Source organism: Caretta caretta, chromosome 5 (assembly GCF_965140235.1).
Source record: "Caretta caretta isolate rCarCar2 chromosome 5, rCarCar1.hap1, whole genome shotgun sequence".
Taxonomy (NCBI): domain Eukaryota; kingdom Metazoa; phylum Chordata; order Testudines; family Cheloniidae; genus Caretta; species Caretta caretta.
In genome coordinates, this window is record NC_134210.1 from 110,137,143 (window position 1) to 110,150,298 (window position 13,156).

At 40.6% G+C, this 13,156-nt stretch overlaps 1 protein-coding gene and 1 long non-coding RNA gene across 8 annotated transcripts in view; one reads left to right on the forward strand and one right to left on the reverse strand.

Annotated features, from left to right (window-relative positions):
* LOC142072213 (uncharacterized) overlaps nt 1-1,789 on the forward strand; it is a 46,322-nt gene extending 44,533 nt beyond the window's left edge. Inside the window, exon 3 of the long non-coding RNA XR_012668624.1 lies at nt 734-1,789. This is a non-coding gene — a long non-coding RNA (uncharacterized LOC142072213). The remainder of the gene's footprint in view (nt 1-733) is intronic.
* ZDHHC21 (zDHHC palmitoyltransferase 21) overlaps nt 1-13,156 on the reverse strand; it is a 68,132-nt gene that overhangs the window by 17,392 nt on the left and 37,584 nt on the right. The gene's annotated exons all lie outside the window — the stretch shown is intronic.

Below are 13,156 nucleotides of genomic sequence, written 5' to 3' on the forward strand. Positions count from 1 at the left end.
TGACTTCAGTACAGAATCAGCCAAGGAAGAAGGAAGACCTTATTTAGACACCAATATGAACGATCTCACATTTACATAGCATCTTTCATCTAGCTAGAAACCAAAGCCCTTTACAAAGCTTACTGATGGTACAAATGCTTCAAAGTAATCATTTTACCCATCTCTTGGGGTGAAATGTGGCAACTGTTTAACAATAGACTGCAACAATGCATACTAGTTTAGAGCAGAAAGAAGAGAATAATATTTCAAAGGAAAACGCAGGATGGAAACATAGGAAGGCAGAATGTAATTTCCCCAAGTTACAATATGACCAGGTGTCTAGAGTGCCTTACTCCACCAAAAAGGGTCGGGGGAACTGTAATTACCGCATATGGGCAGGACTTACTATGTCTAAGTCTCATCTTAAATAATGCACCTTCAGCAACATAAAGGCCTTTAATATCACATCCATTCATTCTGTATAGCTCAGAGGAAAGAGTGCCATCCACTGAATCACCAATATCATTTCCTGCTATATCAAAGCTTTCCCTAGTAGTCCCCTATCCTATTGCTGATTCTGGCTGACTGTGCTTAGCTCTTTGTATCTGAGATCACAGCTTGTGGTGATATGGCCACAGGCCACAGCTCTTCAATAAGCAAAATATATAGTTGGAAAAGTAATGAACCAGTGAAAGACGAGGAGTGTCTGACTGATTTAAACCTGACTGGTTTTTGTTTTGTTTTCTTTTTTGAGGGAGAAGAATGGAAGCGGGACAGAAGGCATCTGTTTTAAAGTTTTCACCAGGATAAACTTCGATGTTAGAAAAAGAATTCTAAAATCTTATTGAACTAGTGATTTTATTTCTTTATTAACCATGGATATAGTTATCAGGCTCCATGATATCAAATGAAGAAAGGAACCACAGGTTTGACAAAACACTTAGTAAGAGGATTCTTTGACACATGCATCAGGCACTTACCATTACTTCCCTGATTCAGAGCAGAAGCACTACTTCTACTGCTCTTTTTATCTGCTTTCCCCAACCTCCACCTCTCAAACAACAAATCAGCTTTTCAAAGAAAACAATGAAAATGAATTCAATTATATTTTCAAACTTAGGCCCCTAATGGTTTGTCTACACTGCAATTAAAAACCTGCGGCTGCTCCATGCCCGCTGACTTGGGCTCACAGGGCTCAGGCTGAGGAGCTATTTAATTGCAGCGTAGACATCTGGGCTTTGGCTGGAGTGCACTAGGATCCTGTGAGGTTGGAGGTTCCTACAGCTCGGGCTCCAGCCTGAACTGGAATGTCTTCACCACAATTAAACCACCCTGCAGCCTGCACCTCGCAAGCCGGCACGGGCCAGCAGGCACGGGCCAGCCATGGGTGTCTAACTGCACTGTATACACACCCCAAGTCTTTATTTAGGAGCCTAAAAAATGAATTAATTTTCAAGGGCTGACCACCCAATAGCGCCCAGCAATGTCAACTTTATTTCAGGTGCCAAATGAACAGAATAACCAACATTCTAACGTATGACCTCACCAGAGGACTATAGGTCAGAATATTGTCACGGTTTATTATGCTTCTATGCAAAGCATTAGTTTGTTCAATGTTAGTATTCTGTTCAACCTAAGAGGCTTTGGTTATCTGTATGGATGACCAGCTTCGAGTCCTCGAAATACTAATATTCTTAAGAGCTATTTTTGGTACTGATTTCCAGCTAATTCTGATGTTTAAAGAGTTTTTAATTTACAAATAACTTTAAAAGTAGCACAAGTATGGCATAATTAATACAGTCCTCTTAACGTCTGCCTTCAAGAAAAATGAGAAGGTTACTCACCTTGTGCAGTAACTGAGGTTCTTTGAGATGGTTGTCCCATGGGTGCTCCACTTTAAGTGCTTTGGTGCCCTCTGCTTGTAATCGGAGATTTGTAGGAGCATCTCGCGCTGCTCAGAGCTGTTACCTCGCGTTCGCAGCCAACCGTCCCCCCAGTTTCTTCTCTACCCCAGAGGATCAGCGTTAAATTCCAAAGTAGAGGGGAGGACAGGGGTAGTGGAGCACCCACAGGGACAACCATCTCAAAGAACCTCAGTTACTGCACAAGATGAGTAACCTCTTCTTCTCTGAGGAGTGTCCCTGTGGGTGCTCCACTTTAGGTGACTATTGAGCAGGGCACCTTAGTGGAGGGGAGGCTTCGGAGTTGGTTCAGGGATGGTAGATAGCATCATGAGTCCAAACTGAGTGTCTGTAGCTGATTGCTATTATAACATGTAGTGTTTAGTAAAGATATGGACAGATGCCCAGGTAGCTGCTTTGCAAATGTCCGTGATGTGTACATTATTGAGAAAGGCCACCAATGTTGATAACGCTCTGGTGGAGTGTGTGCAAACTCCTAGCGGAGCTGGTAGATGGCTGTTTTGGTAACACAAATGGATACAGCCCGATATCCATTTAGACAGTCTCTGTTTCAAAATGGTTTGACCCTTGGAATGTTCTGTGATAGAGAGAAATAGTCAAGATTATTTTCTGAACTTTTTGCCCTTTCTAGGTAGAAAACTAGTGCTATGCAAATGTCTAGCATGTGAAATGAGGCCTTCCTGCGGTCGACATGCTGTTTTGGGAAAAATACAAGTAAGTATATGGGTTGATTTAGGTGAAAAGGAGAGGCTACCTGGGGTATGAATTTGGCATGTGGCCGTAAGATCATTTTATCTTTGAAAAATGTGACATAAGGTGGATGTGCCATTAGGGCACCTAATTCTCCCACCCTTCTTGCCAAAGTGATAGCAATGAGGAAGGCCACCTTCATGAATAAGTAACAGAGAACAGGTTGCTAGGGGTTCAAACTGTTTCCCCATGAGACTGCAGAGAACAAGATTAAGATCCCACATAGGAGTTGGGTCTTTTAGTGTGGGATGTGTGTTTTCTATGCCTTTTAGAAAGTGGTTAGTGGTTGGGTGAGCAAAGATAGTGACTCTGTCCACCTTGTTGTGGAATGAGGTGATGGTGTACTCTGATGGAGCAGTTGGATAACCCCGATTTTTTAAGGCCCAGTATATAGTCTAGGATCCTGGGTAATGGTCCAACTGTGAAGAAATATGTTTATCATGGCACCAAATGCAGAATTGTGTCCACTTCTGTGTGTGTTTTCTGTGTGCTTAGTCTGCAACTGTTCAATAGTATGTCTTTCACCTCTTCAGAAGAGTCTTTGTTGACACCCATTAGCCATGGAGTAACCCGTCCTTGAGTTGGAGAAGGGCTAGGTTGGGGTGATGGATGCGTCCTGAGTCAGAAAGTGAGGTATCATTGAAAGGATTTGAAGTGGTTTCACTGCCATCTGTCTCAGGTCTGGGAACCAAGTTTGTCTGGGCCATGTGGGTGTGATGAGAATAACCCTGGATTTGTCCTGCCTGATCTTGTGATGACCCGACTCAAAAGTGGAATCAGAGGGAATGCATACATTAGCGGCGCTTCCTATTTTATGAGGAAAGCGTTGCCCAAGGAGTGGCATCCATGTACAGCTCTGGAGCAGTATTGTGGGCACTTTGCGTTCTGAGCTGTTGCAAATAGATCTATAATGGAGAACCCCCATAGGTTGAATATGACTGTGAGAGTTGCATGATCCACCTTCCACTCATGAATTTGTGAGAAGTCTCTGCTCAGCTGGTCCACTGTTGTGTTCTGACATCCTGGCAAGTAAGATGCCGAAACGTCTATGTTGTTGGTGATGCATCAGTTCCAGAGGCGTATTGCCTCTGTGCACAGAGGATATGATTGTGCTCCCCATTAGCAGTTTATATAAAACATGAATGCTATATTGTCTGTAAGAATCTTGATGGTCATGTTTTGGATTAAAGGAAGGAAGTGCTTGTATGCATTTCTGACAGCCCTTAATTCCAGTATGTTTATGTGCAGGTTGGATTCCGATGGAGACCAGCGATCCTGGATTGTGTTTTCGCGTAAATGAGCTCCCCATCCCACAAGGGAGGTGTCCATAGTGATCACTGTAGTAAGAGCTTTCTGTTGAAAGGGGACACCTGAGCAGACGTTTTGTGATTGTGTCCACCATGTGAGCGAGTCCTTTACCCTGCGGGGCATAGTGAGACATCTGTTGAGAGAATGTTTGTGTGCTATGTAGACAGTGCAAAGCCAGGCCTGTAAGCATCTCATGTGTAGCCTGGCATACTTTATGATGAACGTCAATGCAGCCATGCGCGCCAGAAGTTGTAAGCATGTTCTGGTGGATGTTTGTGGACTGTGCATGATCGTTGTAATCAAATTGATTAGGGTGAGAAAGCGGCGTTGGGGTAACCTTGCTGTTGCGGTGAGGCAACTGAGATAGGCGACTATAAAATTCCAGTTGTTGGACAGGAACCTTGTGGACTTCTGCGCATTTATCTGTAGCCTGAAATCTGTAAAGAGGGTTATCATGGTTTGTGTGGTGTTTAGTGCTGCCCATTGTGTTGGTGCCCTTAAAAGACAGTTATCTAGGTATAGAAAAATCATCACCCCCTGTCTGCGGAGGTGAGCTGCAACGATGGCAAGAACCTTGGAAAAGACCTTTGGGGCAGTTGACAGGCTGAAAGGGAGTACTCTGTATTGGAAATGTTGGTGCCCCAGGGTGAATTGCAGGAATCGTCTGTGCACTGGATGAATGGTAACATGAAAGTAAGCGTCTTGGAGATCGAGGACCGAGAGCCAGTCTCCTTTCTCTAATCCAGAATTATTGTGGATAGAGTCACCATTTTGAAATGTTGCTTCTCACAAACCTGTTGAGTTTTCGTAAATCCAGGATGGGTCTCCATCCGCTGGTCTTTTTCTGAGTGAGAAAATAATGAGAATAAATCCCTCTCCCTGTGTTGAGCTGGTACTGGTTCCATGGCACCTAATTGTAAGAGGTGATTTATTTCCTGTTGTAAAAGGGGCTCGTGAGAGGGGTTCCTGAAGAGGGATGGAGAAGGGGTGGGGTAACACTTCTGGATAATTTCCAGAACCCATTTGTCTGTAGTGATGGTGTTCCAGACTGGGTAGTATGGTGACAGATGGTCTCCAAATGGGCTAGAGATCAGGTTTAGTTCTGGGACCAAAGAATGTGGAGGTCTCATGCCCTCGACCAAAGCTTCAAAATGATTGTCTGGAAGTAGATGGTTGAGATGTGGAAAGCTGGTCTTGGCATCTTTCCTGTCTTTGTTTACAGCATTGGTCATACCGTCTTTGAGGCTGGGTGTATGTGGCAGTTCGAAATTGATGGTTGTAAAATCAGCCCTGTTTCTTTTTGTTCACAGGAACATAGATACCCAGGGTTTTTAAGGTGGCCCTGGAATCCTCCAGGGTATCTAAAGACACATCTCTGTTTTCCTCAGAAAATTTCTGACCCTCGAAGGGTAAAGTCCTTGCTGTGGCCTGGACCTCTCTAGGGAACCCAGAGAGGTGGAGGCAGGATGCCCAATGTATGATCACGGACGTAGCGGTGGAGCAGACTGCCATGTCTGCAGAGTTGAGAGAGGCCAGTAGGGCCATCCTGGCGATGCGAGACCCTTCGGAGATGTTAGCCTTATACTGTTCCTTTTTGTCACCTGATAAAAGTTGACATTTTAGTGAATAGGTTGTGCGTGTATTTGGCTAGTAAGGCTGAATAATTAGTTATGCGAAATTGGAGTGTAGCTGAGGAATACACTTTCCATCCAAAAAGGTTTAGCCTTTGCCAGTCCTTATCGAAAGGGGCGGTTCCAGCCCCTTTTGCTAGCACATAATAATTCTTGTCAGATCTCTTACACGAAGGTGGGGCTGTGGCAGGTGTCTGCCAGATTATTTTTGCAGGGTCCATTATGGCAGCATTAATAGGCAGTGCAATTTTTGCTGATGGAGATGCCTGGAGGATGTCTGTAAGCTTGTGGAGGGTCTCTGGTACCTCTGCTAAGGAAATGTCCAGGGATTCAGCTATCCTTTTGAATAGATCCTGGAAGGATTTGAAATTGTCCCCTAAGTGTGTGGAGGGGTGGGAGGGGGGGTGGGGGGCAGGGTTGGCATTATTGTTTGGTCTGACAATAAAGACGAAATGCGGGTCAGTGGCAGGTGTGTCCTCGGGTTCCTCTATCTCCTCCTCCTGCGTCTCTGAGGGAGCTGGGACAGGTGGTAAAGCGAATTGCGTTGTTCTAGAACTTGGTAGATAGTGGGGGTCTGAGGCTCTGGGCCCTATCCGGATCCCAGTATGCTAGTTCGGTTGAAAAGTCATAGGAGGTGGTACCCATGGTTGAGCCTGCCTGCCTCACATATCAGCAGATGTTTGATGCTGAGAGGACTCTGGCTTATAGTTTTAAGTAAACTATAAAATACAGGGTAAATAACAGGGACAATAATACAGGGACAGTCCTTGAAGAAAAAGCATCTGACCAACTCAATAATCTGGTCCTCCGCACTCCAAAACCACCTATTGTCATTAGAATTAGTGTGCATGTGGTTATTCAGAAACAGAAGAGTTATAAGGATAGCTAAGTCAAGCAAAAGAATTCAAGGTTAGATTAGTGTGAAATGCAAAGAAATCTCAAGAAAATAAGTAGAAAAGCTACAGTTAGCTTATAATTTTAAGAGCTGAAGCAAGGGATGCAGCACAGGTGTTGCATTCGGTCTCTGGTGGTGGGGTGCTGACTGTCTTCTTATTTTGGCAACAAGTCTGAAAAAGCAGCTTGCCTGCAATCTCCAAGGAAAAGAAGATGCTGCAATGACTAAGGCTGTTATGAGAGGGATGAAGAGATATCAATGAGAGCTGAGTGAATCCTGCAGACCAACCTAAAGAAGCACTTGAAAAAATGACCCCACCTGGGTGAATGCCGGCTAAGAGGAATACATCTTTCATAAAGATACTTTTTAAAATTAACATAACTGACTACTTGAAGAAAAGCATTAAAAGAAAAGATAATGTGCACCAGACAACAAATTGTGCTAGAAGATGGAATCATCATGAACTAACTTATGATGGAACAAACATATTGAAAGAATATTTTCCCTTTGCTTAGACCGTAGATTTGAGTTTTCCAATCGACAAACACCAATTTGTAATTCTCAGGACTAACTCTGAAGCATGGAGCAGAAATCTCTTGTTCAATTACTTTCTTGTGGCTAGCAGAAGTGATGTCTAATCAACAGAGCTCTACTTAATACCTGAATTATAATGAACGCAAGCATACGGTCATATCTGCACAGTGCATCGTTTCCAACCCTTCAGTGCATTGCAATGTAGAAGGAGAGAGCAATTAAGAAGAAAGAGGAAAAAAACCTTAGTGGCCCTTCTGAACTTGCAGCCATAGCTGTTATCTCAGAATACAAGAGAGCATACTGCTGTACCTTAGTATTTGAACAAAACATCAGTCTTTTATTTCTTTCATCTGTCTACCAACCTTTCACTGTGCATATGGAAATGACAGGTGAGCCCTTGTGAAGTATCAAATATCAACATTTCATAAGGAATGCTAAATATTTTTAAATTAATGTTTCTATTTACTGTTTGCCCAGACAACAAGGCTGGCCATACTGTATATAGGTTATCAGTCTCATTATGATTTTACTTGTGGCCAAATTTTTTAAAAATTATTTTTAATCTAGAATTTTGATGTGATTAAATGTACATGATTAGGGTTTGTTTGTTTGTAAATCTAGCCTGGAAATTATTTGAATAATCTGGGTTCAGGTTAGTTGTTCTATTTCCCCCTCTATCTTTCTTTGATTAAAAAGATTTCTCTGTGTGAGAGATTAAAAAGAAAGTTGCATTATGCTACCTCTGGGGAAATAACCCAAATTCTCCTCAGTGCCTTGATGAATCTGGCTAAGCAGATTTTTTGGCAGATTATGTATTTTCTGCCCAATTTGTCAGATACCTAAAAAAGTGATGTGATGAAAAGAAAGCATCTGACAACAATTTTGGGAACTCATGATAACTGGAGAGGGAATAATAAGAAAAGATCAAGAGCGACTGTCCAATCTATTTCCAAGTTTGTGGTGTTTTAGAGGCAGATATATGCATAATTAGATCACACTATGACATTTACCATTTCCCTTAGTCCTCATCATTACCACCACAAGGAACGTTCAGAGAACAAGGTTTAGCAAATCAAATCTGACTACTCTCCTTTCTCCCCAAGAAGCTGCTAGCTAAATGATCTGATGTATAATTTGACAGAAAATTAAATATTCTAATAAAAATCCTGAACTTTGTAAGAGGTCACACTTTGCCTTATTATTATGGTTGCTTATTTCAGTGTCTCAGTTTTATTTACGCTTCCATTCAGAAAAGCATTTAAGTATCTTAGATACAAAAACTATTTCTTACCGCAATTGCCTAACGGGATTATTTTAATTTCTGTGTTTATTTCCATGAAGAGGATAAGAAGTTTTTTACAATATTCTAATATGCAGAATTTGTTACAACTGCAAATTATACTTTCAAAAATAATGCCATCAATTCCCTTTAGTAATACTGTATGTTACTTATTTAAATAAAAATATTTACTACTCATTTTGAAGTTTATGTTGGGATAAACAAAAAAAGATACCTGGTGAGATAGGTGGGGCTCTGATTATTTTTCATAAGTAAATTTGTGAAGATGCAGGGTGTAAAACAAATTTACTCCTTATGCTTTAGACCATGTCATAAAAGGGACTGGATGGTTTCAATCATAATTTTTAAATAAAGTTGTGTTTTTGAAATTACCTGGAAGACAAAATGCTTCAAAGATAGAGTAGGATGTTAACTATATGAAATAAATATAGACCACATTTCTAGAAAAAATAAAATAAAGGGTTTAGCAGGTAATACAGTAATAATTTAGAAATCGAAAAGACCTCTTAGATGATCTAGTCTACTATCCTCCATTCAAGGACTGTGTATAATTGCTTTCTACAGTTTAATTTTCAGAGCTTTATGCAGCTTTCTAAGGGTAGATTTACTATATTTGGATGGGGGTAGAGAAGGCAGAAAACTGGGGGGAGAGGATGGGGGAGAGAGAGGAATAAAAGTGGGGGAGAGACAGATGGACAGAATGTTGCCTGAATACATTTTCTAATAATTTTCTATTTTTGCAGTACACACACACAAAATACCATAATCATTTTCTATTTTATTCTGTCCAGGTACAGGCGATTGCCTTAAAATACTGATTTCCAACTCTGGCCCTGACTGTTGCTTTGGTAAACTTAATTACAAGGATTTATAGTTCTTTGATTACATTTCTGGTGTGTCTGAAAAATAGGTAAAGCCCTCATTATTTGACTAATCAAAACAGTATTTAATAGATTATCTGATTAAACATATGACTGCAAATATTTGTAATGATAAGATACTTAATTATTGAGACAAAAAGCATTTTGGATCAGAGTTATATCATTTGTGTATTGATGATAGCATAAGAAAATATGTGATGTACATTAAAAAGTAGTGGATTAAAATTGCAAAGTGGGGAAAGAATAGCAAAACTGCAATTAAGTATTTTGAATATATTTATTCCTTATTTACAGAATAGTTTTAATTATGTAAATGTAGTATTCTTTATATACTTCATCATTGAGAATGATTATCTGAGTCACCGTTTATACAACAAAAATGCAGGGATTTTATCTGCTGATCTAAATTTCTTTTCTTTTCTTGTATATTTTTCAGTTTAAAATTTTCAATTACCATGCATTGTTAAATAAAATATTAATCTCCTAAATAAAAACTGAGATCCCCAAGGGGACAAGTAAAATCTCCCAAGTGGACAACAATATTACACAAAATTCATTTGGATAAATTCAACTTTTTCTTCATTTCCCTAAGTAATGGGAATTAAAACAATCAAACAAAAACACACAGGGAAAAAAAGGAACATAAACACAAGTTATCTTCTTTTTAAAAGGAAAGCAAATCTAATGAAATGAACAATGTCCCTCTTAATTTGTCAAAGGCAAGTGTTCGTCAAAAAAGCTCAAATACTGATATATAAGAATTTACAAGTTATTTTCAGGAGTTCACTGTTTACAACTAACAACAAAAAGCAGGTGCTGAAAGCCATTTGCCACTTGGTGATGAAAAGGAGAATCTCCTTCCTTAGAGGTTTTTAAGGTCAGGCTTGACAAAGCCCTGGCTGGGATGATTTAACTGGGAATTGGTCCTGCTTCGAGCAGGGGGTTGGACTAGATGACCTTCTGGGGTCCCTTCCAACCCTTATATTCTATGATTCTATGATTCTATGAACTGTAACAACACACAATACAGTAAAAAGAAAAGGAGTACTTGTGGCACCTTAGAGACTAACCAATTTATTTGAGCATAAGCTTTCATGAGCTACAGCTCACTTCATCGGATGCATACTGTGGAAAGTGTAGAAGATCTTTTTATATACACAAAGCATGAAAAAATACCTCCCCCCACCCCACTCTCCTGCTGGTAATAGCTTATCTAAAGTGACCACTCTCCTTACAATGTGTATGATAATCAAGGTGGGCCATTTCCAGCACAAATCCAGTGTTTAATAAGAACGTCTGGGGGGGGGGGTAGGAAAAAATAAGGGGAAATAGGTTACCTTGCATAATGACTAAGCCACTCCCAGTCTCTATTCAAGCCTAAGTTAATTGTATCCAATTTGCAAATGAATTCCAATTCAGCAGTCTCTCGTTGGAGTCTGGATATTAAGTTTTTTTGTTGTAATATCGCAACTTTCATGTCTGTAATCGTGTGACCAGAGAGATTGAAGTGTTCTCCGATTGGTTTATGAATGTTATAATTCTTGACATCTGATTTGTGTCGATTTATTCTTTTACGTAGAGACTGTCCAGTTCGACCAATGTACATGGCAGAGGGGCATTGCTGGCACATGATGGCATATATCACATTGGTGGATGTGCAGGTGAACGATCCTCTGATAGTGTGGCTTATGTTATTAGGCCCTGTGATGGTGTCCCCTGAATAGATATGTGGGCACAGTTGGCAATGGGCTTTGTTGCAAGGATAGGTTCCTGGGTTAGTGGTTCTGTTGTGTGGTATGTGGTTGCTGGTGAGTATTTGCTTCAGGTTGGGGGGCTGTCTGTAGGCAAGGACTGGCCTGTCTCCCAAGATTTGTGAGAGTGTTGGGTCATCCTTCAGGATAGGTTGTAGATCCTTAATAATGCGTTGGAGGGGTTTTAGTTGGGGGCTGAAGGTGACGGCTAGTGGCGTTCTATTATTTTCTTTGTTAGACCTGTCCTGTAGTAGGTGACTTCTGGGAACTCTTGTGGCTCTATCAATCTGTTTCTTCACTTCCGCAGGTGGGTATCGTAGTTGTAAGAATGCTTGATAGAGATCTTGTAGGTGTTTGTCTCTGTCTGAGGGGTTGGAGCAAATGCGGTTGTATCGCAGAGCTTGGCTGTAGACAATGGATCGTGTGGTGTGGTCAGAGTGAAAGCTGGAGGCATGTAGGTAGGCATAGCGGTCAGTAGGTTTCCGGTATAGGGTGGTGTTTATGTGACCATCGTTTATTAGCACTGTAGTGTCCAGGAAGTGGATCTCTTGTGTGGACTGGACCAGGCTGAGGTTTATGGTGGGATGGAAATTGTTGAAATCATGGTGGAATTCCTCAAGGGCTTCTTTTCCATGGGTCCAGATGATGATGATGTCATCAACATAGCGCAAGTAAAGTAGGGGTGTTAGGGGACGAGACCAGAGGAAGCGTTGTTCTAAGTCAGCCATAAAAATGTTGGCATACTGTAGGGCCATGCGGGTACCCACAGCAGTGCCGCTGATTTGAAGGTATACATTGTCCCCAAATGTAAAATAGTTATGGGTAAGGACAAAGTCACAAAGTTCAGCCACCAGGTTAGCCGTGACATTATCGGGGATAGTGTTCTTGACGGCTTGTAGTCCATCTTTGTGTGGAATGTCAGTGTAGAGGGCTTCTACATCCATAGTGGCCAGGATGGTGTTATCAGGAAAATCACCAATGGATTGTAGTTTCCTCAGGAAGTCAGTGGTGTGACTTGATTATCATACACATTGTAGGGAGAGTGATCACTTTAGATAAGCTATTAGCAGCAGAAGAGTGGGGTGGGAGGAGGTATTTTTTCATGCTTTGTGTGTATAAAAAGATCTTCTACACTTTCGACAGTACGCATCTGATGAAGTGAGCTGTAGCTCACGAAAACTTATGCTCATATAAATTTGTTAGTCTCTAAGATGCCACGAGTACTCCTTTTCTTTTTGCGAATACAGACTAACACGGCTGTTACTCTGAAACACAATACAGGAGTTAACCTAAATGATCACATTAAAATGCTTATAAAGGACAAGAGGTTAGATGGATGGTCAAGGCATCACAAAGAACAATAGACCAAGCTACTCAACACCAGGTGCTAAAATATTTTCTCTTCCAGCCCTTCCCAGAGTAAATAAAGAGAAAATATCTCTACCCCATCCACACAGTATTGATGTCCAATGATACTGGCATATCACTGTACACTGTTTAAAGAATTAATTAACAGGAAAGCCTGACAGCATTAATCAAATTACTAAAGTCACCGCCCATTAAATTTATGATAATATAAGCATCAACATTTAGCAGAGACCATACAATATTTATCAGAACTATGGTAATCTATCCAGTATGTAGCTCAATGACTGGAGAAATATTAAATAGCTAGCATGGAAAACAATATATCATCTGTGTAATACAGCTATATTATGTAATACAGAAAGACATGAAATTGCTGGGCTGTGCTGAAAAACTGAACAAAAATCCTTTAATTCTATATTAATCATTTGTAAGAACATATGGAAAAATGAAAACACATCCCGTTTGGTATTTTAAATAAAAACAATCAAAGGTAATCCTTTAAAATTAGGGTTCAGATTAGTCTCCGCAAAGGATGCAGTTCAATTGAAACATCTGGTAGTGTTATGTTGCGAGACAGATCTTTTTTAACTTTGGAAATGAGATTAGTAGATCCGTTATGTGTAAGTGTCCAAGTAATTTCTAATTATTTTATCTGGGTCACAGATAATCTGCTTTTACTAGCCTCCCACCATGACATCAGAGGATCCTGCTGAAGCGATTATCCTGTTACCTTCCACCAACCATGGGAAGATGGGATTTTCCTTGTGTGTGTGTGTGTGTGTGTTTGTTTTTATATATATAAATAAAATATATAAAAATGAATGAAAGAGAAGTGGC